The sequence below is a fragment of the Triticum aestivum genome, chromosome 7B, assembly GCF_018294505.1.
Source record: "Triticum aestivum cultivar Chinese Spring chromosome 7B, IWGSC CS RefSeq v2.1, whole genome shotgun sequence".
Classification (NCBI taxonomy): Eukaryota; Viridiplantae; Streptophyta; class Magnoliopsida; order Poales; family Poaceae; genus Triticum; species Triticum aestivum.
Window position 1 is genome coordinate 274,877,186 of NC_057813.1, and position 15,540 is coordinate 274,892,725.

At 46.8% G+C, this 15,540-nt stretch overlaps 1 pseudogene; it reads left to right on the top strand.

Annotated features, from left to right (window-relative positions):
- The first annotated feature begins 699 nt into the window (after positions 1–699).
- Positions 700–15,540, top strand: part of LOC123157898 (ATP-dependent Clp protease ATP-binding subunit ClpA homolog CD4A, chloroplastic-like) — a 32,399-nt pseudogene continuing 17,558 nt past the window's right edge.

Genomic DNA, 15,540 nt, shown 5'->3' on the forward strand with positions numbered 1-15,540 from the left:
GCCTGAAGGCTCCTTTGTGGAGACCGTAAAGGGGTGGCAATCAGGGTGGTTCTTCATCACCAAGCCGTGCGGCACCAACTGGGTGGCAGCCCCTGAATTCCGATCTAGAGTCTCAATGCGGCTCATCTCCTGGCAAGAGAAGGGCCTGGCCTGGGGCTCTTCGGGCGAGCTGACGGGGCTCCAGACATGTGTATAGAACATGATAAGCAAGAGAATCAAGCTTGTCAACATGGTCCAGGTCATGCTCCTCCGCCGGATCCTTCCGTGCCAGCGCCGGGCTTGCAATTTGTGGGAGTTTGACCCAGCCAAGCACCAGACGCTGCTAGAGCTCTTCGGCACGACGCACGAAGACATCTGGAAGGTGCTCTTCAAGGCCGGCGAGGTACCACTGCCCACAACCGAGGATCATGGGATTAGCTCAAAATGTCGGGCTAATCCGGTAAGTTCTTTTTATGTTTTCAAGGCATATCCTTTACTGGCAAATCTGAGGGAGGAATCTAAGCCTCCCTACCAATTTTTCAGGCCTAGATACAGGTAGCAGAGCAGATTAACTGTCCGGCTCCGCTGCCCAAAGATCCAGAAATGTCTCTGCTGACGAAGATGTTGTTTCTAGCACCTTATGAGGTGCCGGAGAAGAAGGCCAAAAAGAAGGCCCCGGGGACCAGAAGTGGTCTCCGTCACAACGACACTTCGGGCGTGATGTCTGAAGAATCCAAGACGCAGTCCTCTACCAAAGTCGACGAGGAAGAGGAGGAGGAAGAAGAAATCCATCCCCCCTACTGGGGGAGAAAGAATAGGAAGGCCTCCACACATGGGGGGGCCAAGGCGTCCAAGAAGGGGAAAACTTCCCTTCCTGACAACTCCGCAGCGGCCACCAACAGCGGCGGGGAGTGGGAGCCCAGGGCCAAGCCCCTAGCCAACTTGTAAGTGTCCAGACACAATAATATATCCGGCATTTTTACTTTATTGTTTTTAATGTCCTAGATCACGCACTTGCAGCCCTGCCCAATCCAGCATCGCGCTGTCCTCCTCTTCGGAGGAGTCGCTGTACCCGTCGGCGATGAACAACACATCCCTTCCGACGGCCTGCTCCCCCAAGGCCACGGACAACACCGAGGTGTTGTCTCGAAGGATCCCAAGCCAGGGAGAAGCTCAGGAGGCCATCCCGATGGTGCCAAAGGGTGAAGCCCAGGCTTCCGGACACGTGGGGGAGCAAACCCCCATGGACACCGACGATGGGGGCCATATCCAATTCGGCCGCCAGCCGCATGCAGCTCCGGAGATCCTAGCTGCTCCGGATTCAGGCAGGCCACCTCTTTCGAACGAGGGAGGCGAGCGAACTCCACCGGTGACCTCTGTCCATCCAGAGGCACCGGATAGATTACTAGAAGCGCTACAAGGCACTTCCATTGTGGAAGAACACCGTACTCTTATCAGTATGGTGATTGAGAAGGTCCAATCTGCCAAAAGCGGACTGACCGAAGCCTGCACTAGCCTTCTAAGAGGCTTTGAGGTAAGTAATTGTAAAAGAATGTCACAATATAGACAGTAGCCCCTGATGCTCCGTTCGGTGTTCGAAAAAAAGGCAAACAGAGGATCAAAATAATTTTCACAGGAGTTTAACATAATATGTCTATGTGAATAAGTAGGCGTCGCTGCTGGCTGCCACTGCTCACACTGCGGAAGTCTCCGGACTAAAGTAGAATCTGGAGCAGGCCGAGGAGGAACTTGGCCTCGTGAAGAAACAACTTGAGGAAAGCAAAGGTATGTATTAAACCTGCGCGTATATTTATGAATGATGAATGGTTTGTGCCGACGAAAGTGTCATGAACTTATTAGGGGCCACGACCGAAGTAGCGGCCCTCAAGAAAGCATTGGCCAAGGTCGAGAACAAAGCGGCCAAGGAACACGCCGCACGCGAGAAGAAGGAGGCCTGGGTCAGCGAGGTCCAGCAAGAGCTCTAGGACGCCGTCAAGAAGTATGAGTCCCTGGAGCATGATTCGAAGACTCAAGAGTCCGAACTTGCCAAGGCCCACCAGAGCGCACAAGATGCCCGAGCCGAAGCCAGAGCACCATCCAGGAGATCCAAGCGGCCAAGAAGATTACAACGGGTCAGCATTTCATTATTCAAAGCAGATATGTGAAGGAAACATTCCTGTTACTTACCCGGATTTGGACCTCTCCAGGGGGGTTTACAGATCTTCCACGTAGCATATCAGATGCTGCACAATTTTACTGAGCCGTAGGAAGGAGCTCTACAGAGAAGTTGTTCTGGTCTTAGTACCTTGGACCGGAACTTTCGGTGCCGTTTCGCGACTAGCTGAAATAGCTGGTCGAGCTGCATAAGGCGGCCAAACTAGCCATGAAGGACCTAATAGTCCGGGTGTGGCCTGCCGAGCCCATGCCCAGCAGCTACTTCGGGGCTCGTGAAGCAGCTTCTGAGTGCCTGCCCACGGCTTGAAGCCATCAAGCGGTCGGTCTACATCGAGGGTGCACGGATGGCTTTTGCCCGCGCAAGGATGCATTGGGCGAAGATGGACGCCATGAAGCTGATGACCGAGGGGCCGCCTAAGGGCAAGGAGCACCGCCGACCCAAGCTATATTTCGATGGTGTCCTGGAGCAATGTGAGAAGGATGTTATATTCCCATAAAAAAATCATGTTATCCTGTCCTATAATATGAAACAAGTTTGTTATGTAATATACTGCTTGTTACTTATAAAAAAGTTACCTCCTGTGCGGCCGTTTATGAAAATCTAAGAGTTGGCCAGTCGTCGGCTTTTGCCCCCATGTAGATAGTACAGGGGTGTTCTTGATAAATATAAACACTCTTTACTCCAAATGTTGGTCCTTAAAGGAGGTGTTTAATGCAACGAACAAGGCAATCGGACTATACGGCTTTATCACCCTCACTTAGCCATAGGAGTTTGACAATGAAAATTTTGGCGAAGCCCTTGGTATTCAGAAGACCGAAGTTGGGGCGCTATACATGCCTAATCAGATAAAAACCGATTCGTCGCATAAAGCGGAAAAATCTCTAAGGATTTGAAAACCTCTCGAACAGCTAACGAGCTCTCACCGCATCATGACAGTCAGTGTTCGGCTTTCTCAACTGAGGTGCTCATCCGGAAGAACCGGGACACAATCGCAGTAGTTCTCCCTTTACTACCCTAGCTGATATAGCGGAACGTAAGATAGTAAGCACAGGAGCCGGGCAACCCAACTATTGACCAAAGACATGATTCAGAGCCGATGCATATAGTGCTATAAGTTCGGGGTGCCGAACTGTACTGTAAAAGTTTTCGGACTTGATTGCCGTATTGCGGGGTGTAATGAAGCCCCTGGCGAAGTAATGCGCACCAGAGTGTATGGGTGCAATTGATAAAAATACAATGAAAAGGAAAAGATCAAGTAATAAGCTGACGCTACAAATTATTTTACATTGTAATTTGATTAATACGTCGAGGCGTACTTGTACAAGTAATGCGATAAGCAAGTAAGGCTATTTAACATGCCATGACCAAGAGCGAGCTGCGTGCGGGTATGTAAAACAGGTATAGTGATCATTAGCAAAGGCCACCTGTGTATTCCCTTATTCATCAAAGCTCCTTGCCTTCTTGGTGTATCCGTCCCGTGATGGGCCCGATGATCAGGTTATCTCAAGAAGAGAAAAACCTGAAAGAAAGAGAAAAAGTAAAGGTATGCTGGTCCAGGGGTGGTTGAGCCGCATTGTGGACCATGGTCTAGCTATGCCTCCGTCCATGTCCATGGTATTTTAAGTGTGTAGTTATGTACGCGCAGCACAAATGTCGCTGCTTGATCAGGACTGGGACAGAGGCCGGATTACTAGTCAAGCTCTGGATGAGCTGGACCGTCCTGCCACAGAGTAGTTTGGACTCGCTTGACGGTGTCCGAGGGCTTCACTGCCGAATTTAGGTTTTGCCTAAAAAGGCTATTCTGTACTTCTGCTGCAAGGGTCGCGGTGTGCTCCTCCGTACGGAGGGAGCGCTCCATATTTCTGTTGACTATTATTACACCGCGTGGTTCGGGCATCTTGATCTTGAGGTAGGCGTAGTGTGGCACCGCATTGAATTTAGCAAGCAGTGTATTGCATGATAACCGCTGTGGAAAGGGACGATATCGAAGATTAACTCTTCGCTTTGGAAATTATCCGGGTATCCGAAGACCACTTCCAGTGTGATTGAGCCCGTACAGCGGGCCTCTACATCCATGAGGACTCGCGTGTGATGAAATCCGTCAATAATTGGGTCAAGAACCAGTGCGGCTGAACAGCCATGACGGATACTGGTCGGGTGATCCCTGCGATCGTAGGTGATCGGAGAAGAGGACCATTTGTTGAACTTTGGGGCGACTGGCTCCATCGCGCAGACATCCCTGAGTGCACGCTTGCGCTCCTTCTTGGGGATATGGGTGGCATATATCATATTCTCTGTTTTGACTTGGGGGGGAATTTCTTCTACCCCCTTGTGTTCGGTGGTGGGGGTTCCTTGTCATCGTCATCGCTTTACGACCCTTTCTCCTTATTCTCGACATTTAACTTGTCGGCCTGTTTGAAAACCCAACATTCTCTGTTGGTATGATTAGATGGTTTATCAGGAGTGCCATGGATTTGGCATGGTCGATCGAGTATGCGGTCCAAACTGGACGGGCTCGGATTATTTCTCTTGAATGGCTTCTTTCGCTGACCGGACTTAGAGCCACTGAATCCGGCGTTGACCGCCGTGTCTTTGGTGCTACCGCCGTTGTTTCGACGCTTATGTCTATTGTGTCGGGGCTTGTCGTTGCTATTTCTGGCTTCAGAAGTGCCAGGTTCGCTTGTATTATTGTTGCTACGGGCTAGCCAGCTGTCTTCGCCCGCACAGAAGCGGGTCATGAGTGCTGGGAGGGCTGACATGGACTTCGGTTTTTCCTGGTCGAGGTGTCTGGCCAGCCATTCGTCATGGATGCTATGCTTAAAGGCCGCTAGGGCTTTGGCGTCCGGATAGTCGATGATCTGGTTCTTTTTAGTTAGGAACCGAGTCCAGAATTTCCTGCCTGACTCTCCGGGCTGTTGGATTATATTACCTAGGTCATCGGCATCAGGAGGTCGGACATATGTGGCTTGGAAGTTGTCGAGGAAGGCGCCCTCCAATTCCTCCCAGCTGCCAATGGAGTTTTCGGGAAGACTGTTTAACCAGTATCTAGCTGGTCCCTTGAGTTTGAGCGGGAGGTATTTGATGGCGTGAAGATCATCGCCGCGGGCCATATGAATGTGGAGAAGGAAATCCTCAATCCACACGGCAGAGTCTGTTGCGCCTATGATTCGATGTTTACGGGTTTAAACCCTTCTGGGAAATCATGTCCCGTTACTTCGTTAGTGAAGCAAAGGGGGTGTGCGGCGCCTCTATATCAGGCCAAGTCGTGAAGTAGCTTGGATGGGGCTCATCTGCGGTTTTCAGCCCGGACGTGGTTATGTTTGTCACGTTCAGCCAGATGGCCATCGTCACGCGTCGAGGCACGCCCCTGTGATCCATAGATTGATCTTGCTTGACCTACTCTCTTTTCCAAATTGCGTTGCAGTTCATGTGTATATCCCCGAGCTGTTGTATTTCTGTTTGTTCGGCGAGGTCTTGTGGGCTGGTATTCGGCTTGAGGTGCCGCTTTGTCCTGGCCATGTGGTGGTCGGTCAGCCGTACTGTACCTTGGTAGGTCGGGTTCCAGCACCTCATGATCGAACTGTGGCAATAGTTTGCGCTTCGGGTAGCTTTTGTTTGGGCGCTCGAGGCCATATTCCTCGGCTGCTAGGACATTAGTCCATCATTCATTGAGCAGATCTTGATTAGCTTGAAGCTGCTGCTGCTTCTTTTTTAGGCTTCTTGCAATGGCAATTAGCCGACGCTTAAAGCGTTCCTGCTCGGCGGGCTCTTCAGGCACGATGAAATCTTCGTCACCGAGGCTAACCTCGTCCTCGTAGAGCGGAAGGTAGTTGCTATCCTCCGAGTCTTCGTTCGCGGCATGTTCGCCAGGGCTGGCTCGCCCATTTTCCCATTCCTCCTGTTCGGAGGTCGGCTCAATGGGGTCTTCATAGTTTTCGGCACCGTCCGGAGTGTTATCCTCTTCTGTCACGGTATTGATGTTTTTACTACAGCGTGGCTTAGAGCGGCGCCGCTGACGTCGGCACTTCGGCTGTATCTTAGGAGATTTATCCTCGACTAGATTTTCATCGTCGCCGTTATTTTCTTTGGGTGTATCCACCGTGTATATGTCGTACGAGGAGGTGGCTGTCCAATGCCCTGTAGGCAGTGGTTCTTGCTCCTCTTCGGCATCATCGTCCATACCGTCGATGTCTTTGGAGTCGTAATCGAGCATGTCATTTAAGTCATCGACATTGGCTACAAAGTGGGTGGTGGGTGTGAAACGAAGTTCTTCATCATCCGCTTCCCATTTGAGCCGGACATAGTTCGGCCGAGAGTCCCCTCACAAGGAGAGGGATCTTAATGATCTTAACACGTCGCCAAAAGGTGAGTGCTAGAAAATGTCCACGGAGCTGAACTCTAAGACCAGCGCCCAATCAGGTTTGATGGACGCACATGCACACGATCCGGAGTCCATGGCCGGTGACGAGTCCGAGGTTCCGGAAACACAAGCCAAGCTCGATGTTGGGTCTGTGTGCGGCTCCAGCGCCGCTGAGTCTACGACCTCCGCAGTGGGGCTAAGCTTCCCTTCTTCGAATGACGCAGTCCGCTCCGGATCTAGGGCCAGGGCAGTAACAGGCGCTAGCTCCTGTGTGCAGCTGGATGACACATCTAGGTCATGTTCATCGTGGTGGCCGAGGACAGCCGTCATGGGCTCGAATCCGTCGAAGATCAAGTCTCTGCGGATATCGGCCACAAAATTCAGGCTTCCAAATCTGACCTGATGGCCAGGGGCGTAGCTATCGATCTTCTCTAGATGGCCAAGCGAGTTGGCCCGCAGTGCGAAGCCGCCGAATACGAAGATCTGTCCGGGGTGGAAGGTCTCCCCCTGGACTGCATTGTTGTAGATGATTGATGGAGCCATCAAACCTATCTTCGACGACACAAAGGAACTCTCAATGAAAGCACCAATGTCGTTGTCAAAACCGGCAGATCTCGGGTAGGGGGTCCCGAACTATGCGTCTAAGGCTAATGGTAACAGGAGGCAGGGGACACAATGTTTACCCAGGTTCGGGCCCTCTCTATGGAGGTAATACCCTACTTCCTGCATGATTGATCTTGATGAATATGAGTATTACAAGAGTTGATCTACCACGAGATCGTAATTGCTAAACCCTAGAAGTCTAGCCTATGAGATTATGATTGTTGTGACTCAACTCTAGAAGTCTAGCTCCTCCGGTTCATATAGATACCGGGGGAACTAGGGTTACACAAAGTCGGTTACAGAGAAAGGAATCTACATATCCGAATCGCCAAGCTTGCCTTCCACACCAACGAGAGTCCCATCCGTACTTGGGACGAAGTATTCTTATCTTGTATCTTCATAGTCCAACAGTCCGGCCAAAGATATAGTCTGGCTGTCCGAGGACCCCTTAGTTTAGGACTCCCTCAACAGGTATGACTATCTTGATACTGTCATAAGCCTTATTCTCTTTGTTTTCCAGGTGTGTCATGTCGTAACGCACGTGTGTGACAGCCAATAACAAGAGGGCATTCTTGGCATCGGTCAATATGTTTATGTGGAAACAATATCTCCACAATGGAAACACAAAATTTGGGGGCAACCGAAAGAACGCGTCACGGGAAAATGAAGTTCTTTCAAGGACTCCCATATAAGGACCGGTGTTCACTAAAACAGTCATAACTTTGCAATTCGTAGTCCATTTCAAATGCACAATTACTCAAAATGCTCACGACGAGCAAGGTAATCTAGAAAATACTCTTTGGTTGCGCTAGTAGGTCCAGAGGACCCTCAAATTCGGCCCCTAAGAAGGACTTTTTGCCCCGAAATTCAAAGAACATAATTCACCGCTTCTTTTAAAACAAGTTTCTGTACCCATTGGCACTCCTTTGGAAGGAAATCTGAGAGATATTGGTGAGTGTAAACATTAGTCATCCTGTTAAGGACAAATGTTGCATTCTGCACATGCTCTAAGATCGGGGGCATCTCATTTGGTTGTAAATTCCAGAAAATACGGCAACTATAAGCCCTATTCTCCTTGTTTTCCCGGTGTGGCATGTCGTAGTGCACATGTGTGAATACCAATAATAAGAGGGCATTCCTGGCATCGGTCAATATATATGTGGAAACAATATCTCCATTATGGAGGACACAAAATTTGGAGGCGGCCGCAAGAACGCATCACGGGAAAATGAAGTTCTTTCAAGGACTACCATATAAAGGGCCGGTATTGACTAAAACGGACATAACTTTCTCATTCAGAGTCTATTTCAGACGCACAAGTAATCAAAATGCTCGCGACGAGCGTGAGAATCTAGAAAATACTCTTCGCTTGTGCGATGAGGCCCGGAGGACCCTCAAATTCGGCCTGAAAGAGGACTTTTTACCCCTGAAAGTCAAAGAACATAATTCGATGCTGCTTTTCAGACAAGTTTGTGAACCCATTGGCACTCCTTTGGAAGGAAATCCGCATGATTTTGGTGAGTATAAACATTATTCCACCTAGTAACGACAAACGTTGCATTCTGCACATGCTCAATGATTAGGGGCATCCCATTTGGTTGTAAATTCAAGAAAATATGGTGACTATAAGCCTTATTGTCCTTGTTTTTCCTGTGTGGCATGTCGTTACGCACGTGTGTGATAGCCAATAACTAGACAGTGTAACTGGCATCGGTCAATATATATGTAGAAATAATATCTCCACTATGGAGGACACAAAATTTGAGGGGGGGGGTGCAAGAACGCATCATGGGAAAATTAAGTTCTTTCAAGGACTGCCAGATAAAGGACCCGTATTCACTAAAACGATCATAACTTTGTCATTCGGAGTCCGTTTCAGACGCACAAGTACTCAAAAGACTCACGACGAGCGTGTGAATCTAGAAAATAGACTTTGCTTGCGCTAGGAGGCCCGAAGGAGCATCAAATCCGGACCCTAAGCAGGACTTTTTGCCCCTAAAAGTCAAAGAACATCATTCGCCGCTGCTTTTCAGACAAGTTTCTGAACCCACGGGCACTCCTTTGGATGGAAATCCGAGAGATTATGGTGAGTGTAAACATTAGTTCGCATGGTAAGGACAAACGTTGCATTCTACACATGCTCTATGATCCGGGGCATCCCATTTTTTGTAAATTCAAAAAAAAACGGTGACTATAAACCTTATTCTCCTTGTTTTTGTCGTGCGGCATGCCGTAACGCACGTGTGTGACACCCAATAGCAAGAGGGCATTCATGGCATCAATCAATATATATGTGAAAACACTATCTCCACTATGGAGGACACAAAATTTCAAGACGACGCACCAGAAGTGGTCACTGGAAATGAAGATCTTTCAAGGAGTATAAAGAACCGGTGTTCACTAAAACGGTCATAACTTTGTCATCCGGAGCCCATTTCAGACGCACAAGTACTCAAAATTCTCGCGACGAGCATGGGAATCTAGAAAATAATCTTTGCTTGCCCCAAGAATTCATCATGGGAAAATGAAGTTCTTTCAAGCACTATCATATAAAGGACCCTTGTTCACTAAAACGATCATAACTTTGTCATTCGGAGTCTGTTTCAGACGCACAAGTACTCAAAATGCTCGCGACGAGCCAGGGAATCTAGAAAATACTCTTCGCTTGTGCCAGGAGGCCCAGGGACCCTCAAATTCGGCCCCTAAGCAGGACCTTTTGCCCCTAAAATTCAATGAACATAATTCGGCGCTGCTTTTCAAAAAAGATTCTTAACCCATTTGCACTCCTTTGGAAGGAAATCCGAGAGATTATGGTGAGTGTAAACATTAATCCACCTGGTAAGGACAAACGTTGCATTCTGCATGTGTTCTATGATAAGGGGCATCACATTTGGTTGTAAATTCAAGAAAATACGGCGACTATAAGCCTTATTCTCCTTGTTTTCCCGGTGTGGTATGTCGTAAACGGACGTGTGTGACAGCCAATAACAAGAGGGCATTCCTGGCATCGATCAATATATATGTGGAAACAATATCTGCACTATGGAGGACACAAAATTTGGGGGCAGCCGCAAGAACGCGTCTTGGGAAAATGAAGTTCTTTCAAGGACTGCCATATAAATGACAAGTGTTCACTAAAACGGTCACAACTTTGTCATTCGGAGTCCATTTCAGACGCACAACTACTCCAAATTCTCGCAATGAGCGGGGTAATCTAGAAAATATTCTTTGCTTTCGCGGGGAGGGCCAAAGGACCCTCAAATTCGTCCCCTAAGGAGGACTTTTACCCTTGAAAATCATAGAATATCATTCGCCGCTGCTTTTCAGACAAGTTTCTAAACCCATTGGCACTCCTTTGGAAGGAAATACGAGATATTATGGTGAGTGTAAACATTATTCCGCCTGGTAAGGACAAGCGTTGCATTCTACGCATGCTCTATAATCCGGGGCATCCCATTTGGTTGTAAATTCAAGAAAATACAGCGATTATAAGCCTTATTCTCCTTGTTTTCGTCGTGCGGCATGCCGTAATGCACGTGTTTATGAGGACATGGCTACCATAGTTAAACCCACAACCCTTGCTACTGCACCTATTGGAATAATTACAAGAGCTCATGCACACTAGTTAAATTATCTGGTACTTCCATTTCTTCGTAATGTTTCTAATGTTCATAAGAATATGATGTTGCCTAACTTAGTTCCATTTGTGTTGCTTACAGTTGAGGGTCCTAGCATGGACAAGAAGGATGAACATTGGAGCATGATCAAGCATGGAGATGAAGGCACGTGCGAAGAAAACAAGAACGGAGGTGCCAGCGGAGATTTCCGCTCTTTGAAGCCCCCATGATGACATCAGGAAGATGGACGAAATATACAAGATGGCCTTTCATAATTTTCGTCCATAGCTTATTATTGGTGTTCCGTCACCCTATTTGTGGGCCAGGCCCATGTAATTTCAAAATACTACTCATAGGCTATTTTTAGAGTCTGTATTATAGAGAAACGACTCAGAAGGTGTTTTAGTCCCACCTTGTCAAGGGTGGACAAAATCCCATCTCTTTTCCCCTATAAATACAGCCCTTAAGGCATCTTTTAGATTTGGGATTTGTTTCGTGAAAAGATAACCATTGCAACTTCGTGTACTTGGTTTGTGTCCAACGACCAGACCAAGACCGCTCTCAGATCCCCACTTTTATCAATATTTAATATATACTAGATGACGAGTTGCGCCAAATGGCGCAAAGACCCGTTTAAAACCATGTTCGTGTTGAGAATATTTGCATTTTTTCAGTAAGTGTATATTTGAGTAGTTATGTGGACCTCTCCCAGGTTGAACTTCCTTACTAAAATCATTCTTCACCTTAGCCTTTGTACCTTCCTGGAAAACAGAATAAGAACACGATTACTCAAAATTAAAACCCTATAAGGGATTATTGCAATACGAAGCTAGCACTGATACACAAAAAGACTGGATTGCTCTAACTAAAGTAAGGGATGACCGAACTCATCCAATGTCTCTACCGGATTGGTAAACAGAATACGTAAATGATTACTTAAGTAGTTCACTACTTGCTCCAGTGCCCACTTCCTAGAAGATCTCAGCTTCGCACCTAAAGCAGGCCAATAACCGTAGCTATTTTTTAATGAATTTTGGTATGATTGAAGAAAACTCTCAATGTATTTTAAGAACCCTTCTAGCCTCCTACTCTAACAAAACACACATTGTAATTAATCCAGCAACGACTTCATCAGAGCAACATAGACATATATATATATAGGACAAATGTTTCCTACAAGCAGTGGTAGTTACCACCGCTTGTGTTTTATATGTTGTATGTAGTATCTGTCGAAACCAAGACTATGTACGTGTAGTATGTAGTATATAACAATGATTAGGTAATATATATACTAATTTTTAGGTAGTATGTACCATGTTTTGAGTATGCTCTTTTTACGTACAAATATGTATGTATTTATGCAATTTTTTCATGTAACTACTTTCAAATATCTTAGATATAGTATATGAACATATTTAAAATAATAAAATAATATATATAATACCACATGGTAGTATATGAGATATGTGGGGTAACTACCACCGGGTGGTAGGATGAATTTTCCCTATATATATATATATATATATATATATATATATATATATTCTACATGCACTAGGATATCAGGATGTGGTGACCTTGGTCTCCATGATCCTTGACATCACAACCATGGAAAGAAACAATTAGCTACTTGACGAAATGACGGCATCGGGCCAATGTCGAGAAAAGGAGGAGGCACCACAAGACATGCCTTCTTAAATTTTATCAAGGTTATCGATACAAAATAACATAGCTCATTAACATAATCTAAATAGGCAACCAGGAGCAAGTGGGACGGAAATAACTATGTGGCACATGACAGCTAGAGCAGCAAAGAAGAAACATGATTTATTGGCTTACCTATTTTGAATACCCACAAAAAATTGAATCTTTCATCTCAAACTGTAAGAACACAACTTTTGTAACCCCGTGAGACACCATTGTAATCAAATACCACATGCGTCCTACCATAATGCCATTCCTTAAAATATGCCATCACCTGCTGTAAAAATAGGGGAAATTATATTAAGACTTGAACATGACAAGATATTCAACAAAAATAAGAAATCAAGAGAAGATGTATTTCACCCCAGGCTTGAACCATTGATCTTTCGGCAGTGATGCAAAGCCATAACCAAATGGAGGGGATAGGAGGGAAAAACGCACTGGCAAGATGATCCTCGCTGAGAAATCAGGAGCCCAAGGAGAGAGGCCCAAAAGGTCAAGCCATCAACATCAAGCAACACTGCTTTTTTCGAGCTGATATAACCACTGTTGCCGACTGTGTGACCTTTTTAACGCTCATAATTAGTCTCTCAAATTACCTAATCCTACAATTATTCTCCAAACCTGAGAGCTTGCAACACACATGTATGTGAAGCCTGAAGCGGCCAACCGAGCAAGAAACACTCGGGGAGGACCACCCAGGGAACATAGTTAATACTAAAGATAATACTGTCTATCCAAACTAAACAAAGAAACCATAGCACTGCAACAGAGAATAATTAGGGACAATTTCACTATGTATAATGCATTGATAAATATAAAAAAATATGCCTGAAAAGAACCAGATTCAGACGCCTTCAGATATCAACCCGAGCTTTGTGAAGTTTTCCGCAAACTTAATCTGCAAATTGTTCCTCAAGGTTTCCTCGCCAACCTTCAAGTCTCTCCTACCTTAGAAGACCAGATTCGCCAAGCTCAACTTCTTGATGCTATGGTGAAGAAGGTGAAGATTGGTATTGCAAAGAGTCAGTCCAAGTACAAGTGCTACCGACTTGATGACAAGGACACTCTCTTCTTCGAGGATTGAATTGTTGTGCCCAAAGGTGAACTTCGTAAGGTGATCATGAACGAGGCTCAAAACTCTCTCCTCTCCATCCACCCTGGTAGTACGAAGATGTATCAGGACCTCAAGCAAACTTATTGGTGGACTCGAATGAAGCGTGAGATCGCTCAATTCGTGAATGAATGTGATGTCTGCAGAAGAGTGAAGGCAGAACACCAAAGGCCAGCTGGTCTCCTCCAACCTCTTGCCATTCCAGAATGGAAGTTTGACCACATTGAAATGGACTTCGTGACTGGGTTTCCAAAGTCCAAGCGTGGCAATGATGCTATATTCGTCGTCATCGACAAGCTCACCAAAGTGGCTCATTTTCTGCCTATCAAAGAGTCGATCACTGCAGCTCAATTGGCGGAACTCTATACCTCTCGCATTGTCTCTATGCACGGTATTCCTCAAGTGATATCTTCAGACCGTGGCAGCATCTTTACCTCCAAGTTTTGGGACTCTTTTCAGAAGGCCATGGGCACCAACATCCGCTTCAGCACAGCTTTCCATCCTCAAACGAGCGGTCAAGTCGAGCGTGTCAATCAGATTCTTGAAGACATGCTCAGGGCTTGTGTGATTTCTTTCGGCATGAAGTGGGAGGATTGTCTTCCTTATGCTGAATTCTCATACAACAACAGCTTTCAAGCAAGTTCGGGCAAGGCCCCCTTTGAAATTCTATATGGCAGGAAGTGCCGTACCCCTCTCAACTGGTCTGAAACCGGTGAACGTCAGCTGCTGGGTAATGACCTAATCACAGAGGCAGAAGAAATGTGCAAAGTCATTCGTGATAACCTCAAAGCAGCCCAGTCCCGCCAGAAGAGCTACTATGATAGTAAGCACCGTGATCTGGCTTTCGAGATTGGAGATCATGTTTACCTCCATGTCTCTCCTATGAAAGGTACTCGTCGCTTCGGTATCAAAGGGAAGCTTGCCCCTAGATACGTGGGACCTTTCAAGATTGTCAGCAAGAGAGGCGACCTCGCCTATCAACTCGAGCTTCCTTCAAACTTTGCAAATGTTCATGATGTGTTCCATGTCTCTCAGCTTCGTAAGTGCTTCAAGACTCCTGACCGCACCGTCAACTTCGAGGACATTGAGCTCCAAGAAGATCTCTCCTACCGTGAGCACCCAGTTGCTATTCTTCAAGAGACTGAACGCAAGACTCGCAACAAGTCAATCAAATTTCTCAAAGTTAAGTGGTCTCACCATTCCGACCGTGAAGCCACATGGGAACGAGAGGATCACCTCCGTTCTGAGTACCCGGAGTTCTTTCAGTCCTAGATCTCGGGACGAGATCTTTTCGTAGTGGTGGAGTGTTGTAACGCCCCAGATATACTTTCCATATTTGTATCCAACTCTTGCCGTCTCCGGCGCTAAGTTATATTTATTTCTCGGGTTCGGGTCCTTGTCTCCGTGTGTTGTTTTCGTTTTCATGCATTTCATACCATATCATCACGTGCCTTGCATTTGCATACGTGTTCATCTCATGCATTCGAGCATTTTCCCCGTTGTCCGTTTTGCATTCCGGCGCTTTGTTCTCCTCCGGTGGTCATTTCTAGCTTTCTTTTGTGTTTGGGAATTAAACATTTCTGGATTGGACCGAGACTTGCCAAGCGGCCTCGGTTTACTACCGGTAGACCGCCTGTCAAGTTTCGTATCATTTGGACTTCGTTTGATACTCCTACGGTTAACCGAGGGACCGAAAAGGCACCGTGTGTGTTGCAGCCCAACACCCCTCAAATTTGGCCCAAAAACTCACCAAACTCTGCTCCTTGTCCTAGAGCGTTCGATCACGATCGTGTGGGCGAAAACCGCACCTCATTTGGACTCTCCTAGCTCCACTTATGCCTATTTATACCCCCTCCATTCAGATCTCTTCTTCCCCCGTCCGAAACCCTAGTTTTTAAAAAAAAAACAGATCTCCACCGACGGACGTGTCCGCCCCCGGCCGGACAACGTCCGCCCGCCGCCGCCATCCAACCCGCCGCCGCCACGT